Genomic DNA, 16,706 nt, shown 5'->3' on the forward strand with positions numbered 1-16,706 from the left:
TGTGTGATCTAAAGTGTGGAGAGTGGGTGCTGCAGTGTGTTGTTTGTTTGAGTGAGTGTGTGCGTGTGGGTGTGTGTGCTGTGTGCATTTGATGGTTGTTGCATAGTGATTATTGTTCGTTTAGCGATTATTGTTCGTTTAGCAGCCTGATGGCCTGGGGATAGAAGCTCCTTCTGAGTCTTTCTGTGCTCGCCATAAGACTCCGGTATCGCTTGCCTGACGGCAGCAGTTCAAAGAGGCAGTTGTTCGGGTGGCTCGAGTCCTTAATAATTCTCTTAGCCTTCCCCTTGCACCGCTTGTTGTAAATGTTCTGGAGGGTGGGAAGCCCCCCTCTAATTGTGCGTTCGGCTGAACGTGTCACTCTTTGTAGTCTGCTACGGTCTTGTGCAGTGCTATTCCCAAACCAGGAGGTGATGTTGCCGGTCAGGATGCTCTCTATTGTACATGAGTAGAAGTTCCTAAGGATCTTCTGACTGACTTGGAACTTCCTTAGGCGCCTGAGGAAGTAGAGGCGTTGTCGTGCCTTCTTCACAACACTGTCAATGTGTGTGGTCCATGTCAAGTCCTCGGATATGTGGGCTCCGAGGTACTTGAAACTGTTCACTCTCTCAACTGGTGCCCCGTCGATGCTGAGGGGGCTGTAGTCCTTGACCCCCGACCTCCTGAAGTCCACAATCATCTCTTTTGTTTTGCTGACGTTCAGGGAGAGGCAGTTCTCCTGACACCACTGTGACAGGTTCTCTACCTCTTCCAGGTAGGCCCTTTCGTCGTTGGCAGAGATCAGGCCCAGAGATCAGGCCCTCCAAAACACACCTGCGGGTATACACCGGCTATACCGCAGTACAAGTGTTTCAGTTTCCAAAAAGGGTTAACCCAGGCCTACGGGTCGCAAACATCACTTCGGACCGGGCCTGGCGGTACGGGAAGCACAGGGTCACCAGAGGAGGTCAAAAAACCACCCCCACAGGCCCCTCTTCGCCATGCGTGAGAGAGGAGCGAAAAATAATGGAGAACCAGCCCCTAAGCACACCGTACCTGGTATTCCCCGGCGGTCTCCCAACCAAGTACTAACCAGGACCAACCTGTGTAGCGGCCGAGATCCGACGAGATCGAGCGCGTACAGAATGGCATGGCTGTAAGCCATGACGACAGTGCTGAGTAAAAACATACCCAACCAGGGTCTCCATAGCGCTTAACCCTGTGACACCCAGACCGACCTGGCATTTTTCCCCCTGAAAAAAGCCCAAGTCCCTCAGGGTACCAGAACAGCAGATCTGCATCCCCGGCGGACAACGGGTTCAACTGATCTGGACCAGCGTGACCAGAACCAGTCCCGTGCCCTAACCACGCCGACATGCCTACTCCAGGAGAAGGGCAGATATGCGTGTTGATCTTAACATGAAAAGAAGGCGCCACCCAGACGTTCGGACGAACCGCGCCTGGTGGCCCACCCCAAGGGCGTGAGACCCCACTACATATGTTCAGATCCATCCCGTCATCATCCCCCAGACATGAACGAGAATCCGTCGACAACCCACCCAGGTCATGGGATGTGGTCGTCGGAAGAGGAAAAACCCCCATCTCAGTTGCTTTATAAAAACGCTGTTTCAACCACAAGCAACCAAGGCGTGCCAGTCAATCGCCTGTTTACAGCGAGCTAGCACTATACGTGCGTCGGGACACACCCCCATCAATGAACAGGCTATTTAGACCTGTCATTGAATCCCCAAGGCGCCCAGGGGAACGACAAGAGGGGTGTGACACTCCCTAACTCCAACACTTCTGGAATAGAAAGAAGGAAGCATCAACAGTATGTATCCCAGTCTACACAGCCGGGGTAAAAAATGTTCACATTTTTACATCCCACCACCCTCCCATAGGAAAGAGACGGGGATCCCCAGAGAGACTTCCCACGCGAGCTGTACAGATTGAAAAGAATATATTGCACCTTGAGCCATGTAAAAAACTGGTTTTAGGGCCTCCGGGGAAGAGGCACTGAACCCATACACACTCAATAAACGAATTGAATCGAATATACATACAATAGAAAAGGACCCTTCTAGAGGGTCCACTCACTTTGACAATCTGAGGAGGAAGGCTCTGTACTCTGATGGAGGCTTCCTCACATGGAAGAAGGAGTCCGAACTCACAGAAGGCCTGAATAGGCGCTTGGTGAGGAGGAGCCCTGACCACCCCCCCTGAAAACAGATCCATCACATGGACCTGAACAGCACACGGAAGTCCTACCAACAGAGACGCGCACGGTGACGTACTCTATGGCGGGGGAATTCCTGCGGTGCACACGCCCAATATACCAGGCCGTGGGACCAGGAACTCCCTCCCCCCCCCCCCCCCCCCCCCCCCCCGTAACGTGCCGAACCGCCACGTGACGGGAACCTTGAAGGACAGGGGGTGTACCCCTGACCGACAGAACAATGGGGAGAGGAAAGGTTACCAGTTCACCCCTTTACGACCCCACACCCATGATACGACGTAACGACAAAAAGAGAATATGACACAGTCATAGTCAGCTCTATGAAGCGTTTCACAGCTCCACACAGCGCATGAGCTAACCTGCTATCTGATTTTTACTAAGGAAAAACACAGAATAGAGAGGGCTCTAAGAACCCCGGTCCAACATACACATGTGCTTCTGTGGCCAGTACAACCCAGTTGTAGGTCACATGACACACACAACCCATCATCACCTACAAAAAATGGCAAAAACACTCAACAGAGGAACGCCGTTTTTTTCACAATGAGAGAATACATCATTCTTGATTAGTATCGACCACAGGCCTTGCTAAGCACACATGACAGCAACCAAACCAATTTCCCTTTAGGAAATAAGTTTCTCCAGCAGATTTAGCACAACCTCAGCAATCAAGCTAAGAGTTACATCGTATCCCTACCACACAAAAGACACAATTAATGCACAACATGTCTGATAGGAGGTGATAAAGTCCCCAGGGAACCGGGGGGGAAAACACAATCCTCCTATTTTACCCTCAATACGGCCAGTTAAAACAGGAAAACCTGTTAATGTGTGAACACACTGTTCATTGTCATTACAGTCTGAGAAAGAACATTCTTTTACTCACTTGTCACCAAGCATAGCTTCATAGGTTAGTTACCTTAGTTGTGAGTACACGGCCGTGTTACTCACACAACAACCAGATCATTACATCCCGTTTGCACGGAGAAGCTAACTGCCAGTGACAAAAACAGCTCACACATAACCCGCAACGTATCCTAAATGCATTGTAGCAACACACGTTTTGGGAAAAACACCGTTATTCACAATACATTTAGCAAAGTAAAACCAGAAGACGTGTTATGAGGTCTGGTCAACCCCGTTCCTACCCGGAACGCAGATCAGCGAAGTGCAGTCACAAGACACCGTAGAACACAGCCGTCCTGTGTTGTTCGATCCGGGCAGCGTCGCCGCTCCAACCAGTCGCTACAGTCCTCTTTGTTGACGCAATCCCCGTCCAGGCTCAGGGCAGGGTCGACGAACATCCCCTGTCAAGGATGACGTCGTGGTCAAGAGTGTAAAACATGTTAAAATCAAAGCACGTTCAACAGAATAGCATCAAGCTAACGGCTGCTCCAACCGTTCGGGTGCTATTGCCTCTGCTCGCGAGACGCCGATCTAACGACGCACGCGATCAGAAGCGAGCTCCCGGCGGCGCGCGAGAAGCTAAGCTACCCCGCGCCAGGCCATGGCCATAGCAGCAAGCTAACGTTACCTAGCGACCACGACATGCTAGCCCCGCAGCTAACAGCTGACTGGCTAATAGTAGGCCTTAAGCAGGCCATGCAGCGATCCAGCAGGCTAACGCAGCAGTTAACAGCTGACCGGCTAACCGTAAGCTATGAACATGTAAACAATGACATAACACTCACCCAGACAGGCCGCCGTTCTGAACCTCTCCTCACTTTTTAAGAGAAAAGAGAAAACAAGATGTCAACACCGCTTCACAACGGTGACATTACTACATCCGACGGAATCAGCACAGTACCAACTGGCCTGTGTAGCTGACTTTGAACATGAATCTGCCGCTATCGCACATTACATGCACATATCCCCTCGTGAAGGAATACTCTCATTTGGATATGAAAGATGGGGCCTTAACACGGTGACAGAGAGAATCCACTCGTCCAGAACACACAGGGATCACCAGTGTCAATGGTCGCGGCCCACTAGTTAAAACTATAATGGTCTCCAGACCAAGGCCTTCTGTCGCCTAGGTGGCTGAACAAAGGACCCTAGTCTGGGGCCGGTTTCCATAAACTTTGTCAAGTAGCCCCCATAGCACTAACAGACAAGTGGAGCCCGCCAGCAAACACTACTCACCCAACCTGGAACGCACCGCTTCTCACAACAGCGGCATGTCCGACAGTTCAGCTGTGGCCTGACAGGTTTCACCCCAACAAACACAGCAAGGAACTGCAGTTGAGAAGCATGCAGCGGCGTGCTCCCAATACGAAAACCGGTGGAGGGTTTTTAGAATGATCATCATCTTCCAGACACTCCAGTACGAAGACAATATCGCCGTATTTTCTCGAAAATAGTGAGAGAGAAAATAAAGATATGATGTCAACGTATCCTTGTTTCCCAAAGCTGCTCCTAAACCTTTCTTCCATCATGGTGTCAAGTGTGGGGATCTACCGAGGCACTTCTTCCTTGTGGTGAAAGCGAGAAGGAGGAGAGCAGGTGACCACACACCTGCTTATGAAGGTAAGCTGATGAGGGGTGTGGTCAGACTAATACTGGTATTAGAGGTACATTTGTGGTTTATTCAGTACGCGTGCACGTACGCGAGATAGTGCAGTAGTGATGCCAAGCAGAGCCCCTAATGAAACAGAACAGTGCTCAATCCACAGAACACAGGCTTCTTATTCTCAGCCTCCTCCTGACTGGCTTCCCTCGGGATAGGCTTGGGCCACTCTCCTTCCGGGAGCTTTAGGAATGCTGGGCCGTCACTGTAGACATTGCGACGGGTGAGGTCATCCAGGGGCATCCCCCGGGTGATGACGTCAGCTGGGTTCTGTTTTGTATCAACGTAGCGCCACTCTGTTTCTCCGGTTAACTCTTCGGTTAAGTCTTGAATCTCGGTGACTCTGACTCCCACGAAGACTTTGTACTTGCATGAGTCCGATTTGATCCAGGCGAGTACTGTCGTGGAATCTGACCACAGGATTGTTCTAGACACCGGTATGGTGAGCTCACGTTGGATGAGCGTGGCTAGGTGCGCTCCGGCTAGGGCTGCGCAGAGCTCTAGGCGTGGGATAGATTGTTGCTTGCGTGGGGCTATTCTCGAGCGGGCGAGGACAAATGCTGTGTAGATCTCTCCCCCCTTTTCTTGGGCCCGCAAGTAGGCTACTGATCCGTATGCGACCTCTGAGGCGTCACTGAAGACGTGTAAGTCCATTTTACATGTCTCTGGCCTCACCGTGGGTGGGAAGTAGCTTCGGCGCATATTAACGCCTGGGAGTGAGTGGAGCTCCATCTCCCACTCTCTCCAGGTGGATGCAAGGTGTGCGGGAATGGGGTCGTCCCAGCCCTGGTCCTTGTCCCACAATGCTCGTACAATCATTTTTGCCCTGGTGGTGTACGGTAGAATACATCCTAGCGGGTCATATTGTCGGGCGAGTGTTGTGTACACACTCCGTCTGGTGGTCGGCGCCGCCGCCGGCCTTCCCTGCTCCGTAGTCAGGGGCTTGTGTCTGTAGTGAAGCGAATCTGTTTTGAATCGCCACACCAATCCCAGGGTCATCTCCTGGGCTTCTCCCGGGATTGTAGCCATCCAGGTCTCGCTGCTGGCTGCCTTGTCCTCGGAGGAGAGGCTGCGCAGTACTTGCGGATCGCTGCTGGCCCACTGCCTGAGATCAAAGCCGCCTTTGATCAATGAGGCGCGGAGTTTAATCAGGAGAGCCTCGGCTTCTTCCTGGGTTGAAAGGCTTTGTAGACAGTTGTCTACGTAGAAGCTGTTCTTTACGCTGTGTCGGACCTCTTCGTCCGCTGCTGGGTCCTCTGCTACATGTTTCTGTAGTGCAAATGTAGCACAGCAGGGGCTGCACGTCGTTCCGAAGGGGAGGACTTCCCATTGGTAGATGGCTGGGTGCTCATCTCCTGGCTTCTCTCTCCATAGGAACCGCAACAGGGGCTTGTCCTCCTCTACTAATCTCACCTGCAGGAACATTCCTTTAATGTCCCCGCTGATGGCCACCTTTTCCTGGCGGAAGCGGAGTAGAACGCCGAGTAGGGAGGGGCCGAGTGTGGGACCGGGCAGTAACTCTTTATTCAGATTTTGGGATCCGATCTGGTAGCTGCAGTTAAATACTATGCGGTCTTTACCGTTGTGATGGACCTTGTGGTGAGGCACGTACCACGATTCAGTGGTCTGGTCAGCCTCTTTAATGTCCATCTTTGTGACGTGTCCCGCTGTGATGAGCTTCTCAATCTCAGCGCGGTATACACTCTCTTGGGCGGGGTTCTTGGCTAAGCGCCGCTCCGTGTTCAGCAGGTACCGTTCTGTGGCGTCTGTCTTGGCGTGGAAAGTAGGCATTCCTTCTCGCCGCAGGAGTGGCGTGGCGTATCTCAACACGCCGTTGACCGGGACTCTCTTGGTCCCTGTCTCGAGGAGGTGAATGGCGTAAATGTCATCTTTAGAGCGAATGTCTTTCTTTCCCTTCTTAAAGGGCATTTGTTCCAAGGTCCATAGCCGCTCTACGTGTTGCAGGAGTGCGGTTTCTCCCTCTGTGACTCGGGAGTGGAGACATCTAGTGGCTGTACTTCGGTTGAGAGATTTGGCGAGCGGGCCTTGGAGAGTCCATCCCAAACGGGTCTCGACTGCTGCAGGACAGCCTCGGGGTCCGGTATGAACCCGGTCTATCGGGACAATGAGGTCTGCATGGTCGGAGCCTATCAACAGGGTCGGCATAGCATTGTCTATGAGCGGGATCGGTAACTTGCGCAGATGTGCATATTTCTCCATCAGCTTGGCGACGGGGTATGTGTACCGCGACAGTCCTATTTCTTGGCTGGTGAAAGCGTCTGTAATCTGGTACCGTCGCTCAGGCTGGCCGCTTGCTGCGATAGAGAATGAGACATTCTCGCCCTTTATCGTCTTCAAATCTCGTCTTATTGTCCGAATTGTCATTTGGGTTTCGCTTCCCCGCAGCCCTAGCTGGGCCGCAGCGGAGGCGAGCAGAAGGGTCTTCTCTGACCCGTCATCGAGGACGGCGTAAGTGTCCAGGACTTTATTCTGGTAGCTTAGTGTCACATGCACTACTTTTAGGAGTACTCGGGCTCCACTGCTGCTGGCGGGATCGATGTACATGACGCTCGCTTTGCTGCTGGATGGTGCGGGTGAAGGGCGCCGTCTGTTACTGTCGTGAAGTATGTCCAGATGGGCTCCATCGCACTTGGTGCACCTTTTCTTTAAGCGGCATTCGGCTGCCATGTGTGAGCGCGCACAGCGAAAACAGCGCTTGTTGGACTTTATCCATTGACTTGCTTCCTCCGCGTTCAGCTTGGGGAAGGAGTCACATTGCGCTAGCCAGTGTTCTTTCTCACAGTAGGGGCACACTATCTTCCACTTCTCCGTTCTGGAGGGGGTACTGTGGCTCCTGCTGCTCGGTACTGACTCCGATTGGTGCATCACAGTCACCGATCTTCTTCCATCATTTAGTCGTCTGGTTCCTTCTCTGGAGCCAGGGGTGCTCCGTCCGAATGTATCTAGCCGTAGGCTGCTGACTTCTCTCGCCAGGAAGTCTGCTAGATCGAGGAGGTTCGGTTCGGGGCCATTCGGGTCTCGGTGGTCTCTCTGCCGCCTAAAACGCTCCTGTCGAGCGGGCGGCAGCTTCTCCAAGATCCTTTCCACATTTGAGTTGGCGTAAAGTTCATGCCTCCCCTTCTCTCTCTGCGCTCCCAACATCCCTACCAGGGACTGCACTCTGATGGACAGGTCGTCCAGTGCTCGATTGTCTATTGCTGGGGGTAAGCGGTCGATGTGTCGGATCTCCTGGATCACGTAATCCCATATGCGCCCATACCTCTGGTCCAATGCTACCAGCGCTGCTGTGTATGGGGTGGTGGAAGTCGCGTAGGCGAGCGCTATATTATGTGCGCGGGGTACCTTTAAGTGCTTCAGTAGGATGGCGTATCTATGGCGTTCATCCAATACATCCACCAACATGGTCTCCAGACACATGCGGAGTTCTGTATACTGGGCCCGGTTCTCTTGGGTGAAGTCGGGTACCATAGGCGTGCCAATGTATGACGCTGACTGTGGATACATCGGCGAGCGTTGGGGGAGAGGCCTCCTAGGCGAGTCTCCTCCCGCTCCTTGGTATGGGCTGGTACCGGCAGTGTACCATGGCCCGCTTGTCCAGGTGCTGTTCCTCGGTGCGGGTCGTGCGTCGTGCTCACCCGGGTATAGAGTCGGGGGTCTGTAGCGCAGCTCCGCGGGAGTATAGCCTGGGCTGTACCGGACCTCCTGGTCCGGTAGAGTACTGTGCTGTTGTCGGGCGTGGTTCTCCTCCTCTTCGTCTTCAGTTAGGTCATCCAGTGCTTGTAGTCTCTGGTTTAGCCTCTCCACAGGATATGCTGCTCCTTCCCGGTTGCTAGGTCTCGCTTGGACCGGTGGGGGGAGGTGGTCTGTGGGGGGTATAGACCTCGTCTGTTGGTCAAGTTCAGGGTTGTTTACTCGGCTAGGGGATGCCGCCCTGGAGGTGTGTCTAGACGAGTTCCTGGAGCCTCTGGCGGAGGGAGAGGGTGTTGTCCGTCTGATCAGCTGTTCTATTAGTTGCGCTTGCTGTCTGTCGCGCTCTGCGTCCCGTAGAGCACCAGCAGCTGCTCGCTGGCTGTCTGCTCGGTCTCGGGCCACATTCTCTTCCCTCTGAATGCGTCTTATTTCTAGACGTATATGCTCTTCTTCGCTCCGCTGCTGGATCTGCAGTCGGTCGCGTTCAGCAGCGGCGTTCAGGCTGATGAGGAAGGCCTGCTGTAGGGTCCTCTCTGCCTCGCTGGGAGAAGGCGGTTGTATAGGGGAGCCTTCCCTCGGGGTACTCCTTGCGGAGCCTTGGAGCTCTATCTCCACGGTGCTCTCCCCGTCTTCTTCCGTGCCGAGTTCTCTCTCGGTAGCGTTGTATTCCTCCCGGGACTCATCGGGGACTACTTCTTCAGTACTGGCGGGGTGTGAAGTCATGTCTGGTTCCCACTGGTCCCCACCGTGAACTTGGTCAGTTACATTAGAACCCGTAGGGGCCTCTATGGTCGGGGTAGTCTGGGCGTTGGGGTTAGACATACTTTTACTTTCTAGTTTTACCGCGTTTACTGTTAGTAGAAGACTAGGTTGTTGACTGACAGCGTAAGCCTCTAAGTACTGAGGGAGCCGTCGTTCGCGCTGCGGGCGTTGGTTAGGAGGATCGTTTCGTGGAGTGTTCATCATAGGCCATTTCAATATTAATAACACTATATTAATATTACACTAATTACCCTCCGGCTCGAAGGACCAATTGTAACTGAGGGGTACAATTCCCTGACTGTATTACTAGATATGATACTTACTACCACTACCTTTGTACTTAATATTCGGCCACCCAGTACTCGGCATAAATATATTATGATGAACACTGTCACGTAGATGAAACGGATCCAACACAAATGTACGAATTAGAAATAGGTCTTTATTTCTACACAGCGATGGTGTGTAGAGCAAGCACTTAATCAAATCAATCACATTTATGAATGGGAATTAGTATGCACTTTTATGGCAAGAGTATTCGTCGGTATATCAATAGAGAATGTCCAATCTCTGAAGGCGCAGGTGGTACATATACGACCTGGAATAGTTAAGGAATAACAGCAATGATACTTTAATGATTATAGACTGGATACACTAGGGGGGGTTAATCCGGTCGCTTGTAAGCCGTCAGGAGTAGGAAGGGGGGGGGGGTAGAGTCCGGCTGCCTCATCCGGCCAAGGGTATCCCAGGTGAACCCACTGTAGTGCCGTTCAATGCGCCGGCGATCCTTGGACCGCAGATGAAAGCAGATGGACTCTTTGTGGGCCGGCGTCCTCCGGTCCACGGAGGAGAGACGTGAAGCGACCTCGTCTTGCAGAGCGTCTCCTCACCTTGCGTCCTCTCCAGGGGGGGGGGGGTTCCAACACACGGCAGTGTCGGGGGTCTTTATCCATGGAATAATCAACGTATACAAAGCATAATCCGTGCCTGGGAAGGCGGGCTGTCGTCGGTAGAATAATCCGGTATACAGGTCCACTCGCTCGTCGGCTCTGGGGCTCCTCGGGTGCAATCTCACATGGGGTCGATCAGCCTGGATAAGCAGCCAGTTTTCTGCCCGAAACGATGGGGTGCTGACTACGGTAGTATTCTCACCGCACGAAGCACTATATATTAACAGACTATTATTAGCTTAATAGACTACGTCCAACTCGACGATATAGTGCCAAATATGACTATTCAAATATTAATATACACGATGTCTCAATACCGATGGTAGGCCGAACTTGGCCTTACTCCCACACGTGGCGTCGCGGGGAGGCTTTACGTCTGTCACTCTATTGGAGGGTAAGAAACTGGACTGAAAAGGAAGTCCTACTTTAGTAGCGCAGTATATATACGCACTATGAACAAATAGTCCCATTAGTGGTGCGGTAGCCAGATTCCTACGCGGAACTAGGACTTGTTCGTACATGTTGAGCGGTACGTTTGAACTGGGTCTGGGGGGTATGGCAGCCTGGCACCAAGGTCTCGACCAATAGTAGAATGGAGACTATTATGGGATGTTCAGTAGGCTAGAGTGGATATTCAATGCATATTGTACAAGGAATATACAAGGGATATCAGGGAATATTAGAGAATATACAAATACAATTAAATATATATATATAATAAATATATATATTCGGTTTAATCTGGCCCTTCACAACACTGTTGTTTTAGCTCATTTTAATGTTTCATTCTTCTCTTTGCATGTTTTTTTTTACTGATGTTTTCAAATGCTGTGAAGCACTCTGTGCACTTGTGCTGGGAAGGGCGCTATCAACATTTTAATTAAATGTCAAACCTTTATTTCAACTCGAGACACTGAGGTGTGGCAATTCCAGGTGTAGGGGTGGCAGAATAAACAACACACAGACAGGTTGCAGTTCCCAAAATCATGCTCTTTATTTTCTATTCAAATAATAATTGCTTGCTGGCGGTAATCGGTCGGCCGGGCGGCGTCTCCGCTCTGTGGCCTTTTGCCTTGCGCTGCTACGGGGGACTGAGAGGAGGCTCCTCGGCTCCATTAAGTCCCCCCTCCCCAACAGGCGCACCGCGCCGTGATTCGCTAATCACCTAATCACTTCTGATGGGTCTCTAGTGACAGGTGCGTCCGGAAGCGGACGCCCAAACATGGGCAGCGCCCAGCCATTGGGTCGCCACGTAGCGCCCATCAATCACCAAGCCCAGGGGTGGCTTGGGGTTGCCACAGTACCCCCCCTCCAGCTCCGACCGTCGGGGAAGAGCGTCCGACGCCCAACAGGCATCCTTCCTGGAGAGGGCGTCTGCGTTGCCATGCGCCACCCCGGACCTTTGGTGCTGCGCGTTGACACTCTGGGCAGCTCCTGCAGTAGTCCTCAATAGCTCTCTTCATGCCCGGCCAATGGAAACGCGCCTTTATGAGCTCCATGGTTTTGTCCACGCCCAGGTGCGCTCCGAGGATATGTGAATGCGCTAGCCCCTCCACTGGATTTCCATCTACGGTTTTGATATTCGCCCGGGCCTGCGTTAGGTTTGGGTCTTCCAGCTGGGCCGTTCCGAACTGACCCGCCAGGTCCCTCCCCACCTCGTCCGCCTGGGGGAACTCCGCAAATGGGTCCTCGTCACTGCTATCCGTCTCGGGGCCCGCTTGGGGCGCCGGCGCGTCGTCACCCACACCTGATGCCGTCTCCGTCTCACTCCCCGGTATATTCAGGGGTTCCGGCGCGTCGTCACCCACATCTGATGCCGTCTCAGTCTCACTCCCCGTTACGTTCAGAGCACACACCTTCGGCTGACGTAACCCTTTCCTCTTCCTCGGTTTACCCGTAGAGGGTGGGGTGCGCGGGGAGATGACGGCTGAGCACAGCTGGCGATACAGGGGGCAGTCTCGACCAATCAGCAGCGCTACCGGCAGGTTGGGTATCACGCCGGCTGTCATCGAGCAGACCCCCTTGGTGGTTGTCAGGGTGATCTGCGCTGTGGGATACAACTTTGTGTCCCCGTGCACACAGGACACTGACACTTGCGGAGCCTCTGCGTCGCAGTGTGCCAAATGGGGCTGAACCAGCGTTATGACACAACCCGAGTCCAGGAGCGCTACGGCATCTTCGTCGTTGACGCGCACGGGTAAAAGTGTCGCTGATGTTTCCTTATGGGCCCAACAGGCTGCGCCATAATTGCACGTCTTTCCGCGGGGGTCTGAAGCTGCCGCCGATGGCATGGACACATCCCGGCCTGGGCAGTTCCACGAGAGATGCCCGGGCTCGCCGCAGTCATAGCAGCGTCTTTGGTCCTGGTCGAACAGCGGTCTTCTTCGGGGTAGTTCGGGATCACCTGCGTTCCCTACCCGGCCCCTTGGGCTGGGCTCGTCGGGACCCCTCCTTGTTCTTGGCCGCTCTGGCTTTTCCCCTCGCCCCCCTTTGAGTAAGTCCCGCGTTACCTGGTGGGCCTCCACAATATTCACTAGCTGCTCCACGGAGCGGGGGTCCGCTTGACTCACCTGCTTCTTCGTGTCATAAGGGAGGGCTCTGACAAAGCGGTCCATAACAATCCGTTCCAAGACCGTGGGTTTTTCTACTTCGATAAAGTCTATCGTTGTTTATTCCGCACCCCTGATTGCCAGTAGACTATGCCCGCATTCTCCACCACTGTGGCAATTCCAGGTGTAGGGGTGGCAGAATAAACAACACACAGACAGGTTGCAGTTCCCAAAATCATGCTCTTTATTTTCTATTCAAATAATAATTGCTTGCTGGCGGTAATCGGTCGGCCGGGCGGCGTCTCCGCTCTCTGGCCTTTTGCCTTGCGCTGCTACGGGGGACTGAGAGGAGGCTCCTCGGCTCCATTAAGTCCCCCTCCCCAACAGGCGCACCGCGCCGTGATTCGCTAATCACCGAATCACTTCTGATGGGTCTCTAGTGACAGGTGCGTCCGGAAGCGGACGCCCAAACATGGGCAGCGCCCAGCCATTGGGTCGCCACGTAGCGCCCATCAATCACCAAGCCCAGGGGTGGCTTGGGGTTGCCACAGAGGTTACCCTCATTTACTGTGACGACAAGATTACAAAACAAAGACAGTCATCAGCGGATTGATACATACAGGCACAACAAATAAGAATAAACAATATAAATCTGCTAAGACAGTGTCATGTGTCAGTGTCATGTCAAATGTTTTTCCCAGTTCAGAGCAAACTCCAGGAACCCTAAGGACCAACCAGTCATTTGAACATGGAGAATAGGTTCCAAGAATCCAACAGTGATGTGATGTAAGAGGGAAGCTTACCAATAAGGGCTTTACAAATAAACAAATACCAATGATAGTTACGCTTTTCAACCAGAGAAAGCTGGACTGGAAGCAGAACACAGATTCTGTGTTCAAAAAAGCCCAGTCTCGGCTTTTTCATTTGAGGAAGCTTAGATCCTTCGACATCAGCAGGTCACTTCTCTATGTATTTTACCAAGGTATCCTGGCTAGTGTCCTGTTTAATGTTGTGCTCTGCTGGGGGGGGCAGCATCACATTTTCTGACAAAAAACGTATAAATAAAATCATCAAAAAGGCTGGCTCAGTGATTGGCCTCCCTCCTGATTCCCTGGAGGTCATTATTGCCAAGCGAACTAGAACTAAACTGAACACCATCGTATCCTTTGAAGGCTGCCCACTGTTCAGTATTTTTGATGCTCTGCGAAGCTCATTCAGTGATAGGTTGTTGATGCCTCAATGCTCTACTGAGCGATTGAGAAGGTCCTTTGTTCCTGCTGCGGTTTTTTACGAATGCCGTTAGCACCGTGTTAAGAGGCCCTCCTACTGTGTTGTGTATCCTGTTTGTATCATGTAACTGTTTCTTTCATGTTTGTATATTTGTATTCGCTCTGGTGGCAAACCATGTTTCCCCTCGGGGATTAAGAAATAAACCATACCAAAGCCATCCGACCTTTTCATAAAGGACACAATGGTGGGTATCATATCTGTCTTCAGTAGGGGTGTAACGGTACACAAAAACCACGGTACGGTACGTACCTCGGTTTTGAAGTCAAGGTTCGGTACGGGTTTTCGGTACAGTGGGGGGAAGTTTGGCTTTCCATGTTCCACTCAGGGGTGATGTAGTGTGCAGTAACTAATTGTACTTGTAGGGCTGTCAACGAATATTTTATATTGAAATTAATAATCGACTTGTAAAAATAGAAAAAAATATAATTATATTAGATTGTGAAAAAAACAGCCCCCGGTGGGCGGTCGTTAGTGGTTAACATACCGTTGTATTCGTTCGGTACACTACACACTGAAACGGTTCGGTACGGTACGGATACGTGTACCTTTACACCCCTAGTCATCAGTAATAGATCTGAGTACAGGAAGCCAATTTTCATTCTCATCGAGCCACAAGACAAGATATTTATACTCAATGACTCTCTCAGTCTCAATGATAGAACTGTTTACAGTAGATACCCTATGTAGGCTACTTCCTCATAAGCAACATTTCAGCCGTGTTTGGACAATATCCTCCACTCTGATCAAATCTGTGTGAATCAGAAACTAATGGAAAGAGACTTTGAGGTTACTATCGTAACCCCAGTTCTCTGAGTGATAACACAAGGTAAGAGAGACCACATCACCCCTGTCCTTGCCTCCCTTCATTGGCTTCCAGTATGCTACAGAATAGATTTTAAGGTTCTCCTGTTCGTTTTTAAAGCCCTTAATGGTCACCCCCCCTCCTACATCTCAGACCTCCTATCCCCCTATTCCAACACCAGGTCCCTCAGGTCAGCCGATCAGAGGCTCCTGTGAGGATTCTGTGAGGATTGGCCCATTCCCGCCACACGCTTCAAGGTACTGTGAGGAGGATTGGCTCATTGCCACCACACGCTTCTAGGTCAAGTACCAATTGCCGTCACGCACCTGTCGGTTGTTTGTAATCAGCGCCCAGAGCCCTTCATATACTCGGGTCTTCTGTCAATCGTGGTCGGGTCGTTTTGGATTTCCACTGCTACTGCCTGTTCCCCTCGTTGTTGTGCCTCGTCTGTTTTTCTTCAGGACGTCCATGGAAGTCGCCGCTGTTGTGTATCTCTATCATCCGTTGGAGCTGTGCCTCGTTGCCCGCTTTGCGCATTTGCGCTTTGGTGAGTTTTTGGAACGAACCTTTTGGATTCTCTGTTTTCTGTGTGTTTGGATAACACTGAAGATTTGCCGTTTTTGTTTTGTACTGGACTCAGCTAAACTTGTGTGTTGGTAACACTGAAGATTAAGTCAAGTGGGATTGTACTGGGCTCAGCTAAACTTGTGTGTTGGTATTGTAACACTGAAGATAAAGTCACGTGTGTTTATACTGGACTCAGCTAAGGAGGACTGGACTGCCGCTGTATTCCGTTGGCTTGTTATTGACCACTCTCTCTCTCTCTGTTCCTCCCCGAGTTGGATCCTGGAGTAGCTGCAGAGCCGCAGAGGCAGTGGCGCTACGCCGCTTCACCATCCCAATACCGGGACGATCTGCAGAGCCGCAGACAACTCTGCCAAGAACATTCTCCCCTTTGTTGTTCTTATTGTTATCTCGCTCATTCCTGTTTCAGAAATAAATACGCCCTAGTCTTTGGCTAACTCTGAACTACCTGTCTGTGCCGTGCTGTTGGGGTCGGTTTCAAACCATAACAGCTCCTGACAGTCCGGAGGTCTAACCTCAAGCTCAGGGGGGGCCGTGCCTTTGCTGAACTTCGCAGCCCCTGAACTGTGGAACAGCATCCCCACCTCCATTAGGCTTGACCCCTCGATAGATGCCTTCAGATCTAGGCTCAAAACCCACTTCTAACTATTCTACCGATGTTCACTGACTCATGCCCTGTTTTCCTGTGTGCCCTCCTGTAAAACTGAGTTGTGATTGTTGTCTATATGTATCTATCCTCTGTACAGCACTTTGGTTGACATGTGTCATGTTAAATGTGCTATATAAATAAATCTGATTGATATCTTACTATGGGGTAGGCCTCTCTGCATAGTCCTCAGAAGCCCAATGTCAATAAGAGGAGTGACATCCTCTCCCATATACTACATGGTAGATGCAGCATCGCAAGGCAATAAAAAAATAAACACCTCTTCCTCGCTTCACACGAGGAGGGTGGTCTGGTGGTGATATACCTCACTGGTGTTATCAGAGAACCAGGGTGGAACTCACACTCGGCACGGTATGTGCCAAAGATTGGTGCATTAAACCTTGCAACAGTATGTGGTGAGGCCCAACTGGCCACCATACATGTGTCGTCGATAGAGACACCCTTAACACTTTGAGTGCCAGCAGGGGGCGCACGATATAGCATTTGAGTGCCAACGCTAGTCTATTCAATGAGAGAGCAAGCACATTTGCGAACGCATAAACTATATCTTAAATTATAGCAATGTGTCTAATACGCCTGTCGCTTATCAATGACTTGCTTCCAGTCAAC

The sequence above is a fragment of the Notolepis coatsorum genome (assembly GCF_963971535.1).
Source record: "Notolepis coatsorum genome assembly, chromosome: 8".
In the NCBI taxonomy this organism is placed as follows: domain Eukaryota; kingdom Metazoa; phylum Chordata; class Actinopteri; order Aulopiformes; family Paralepididae; genus Notolepis; species Notolepis coatsorum.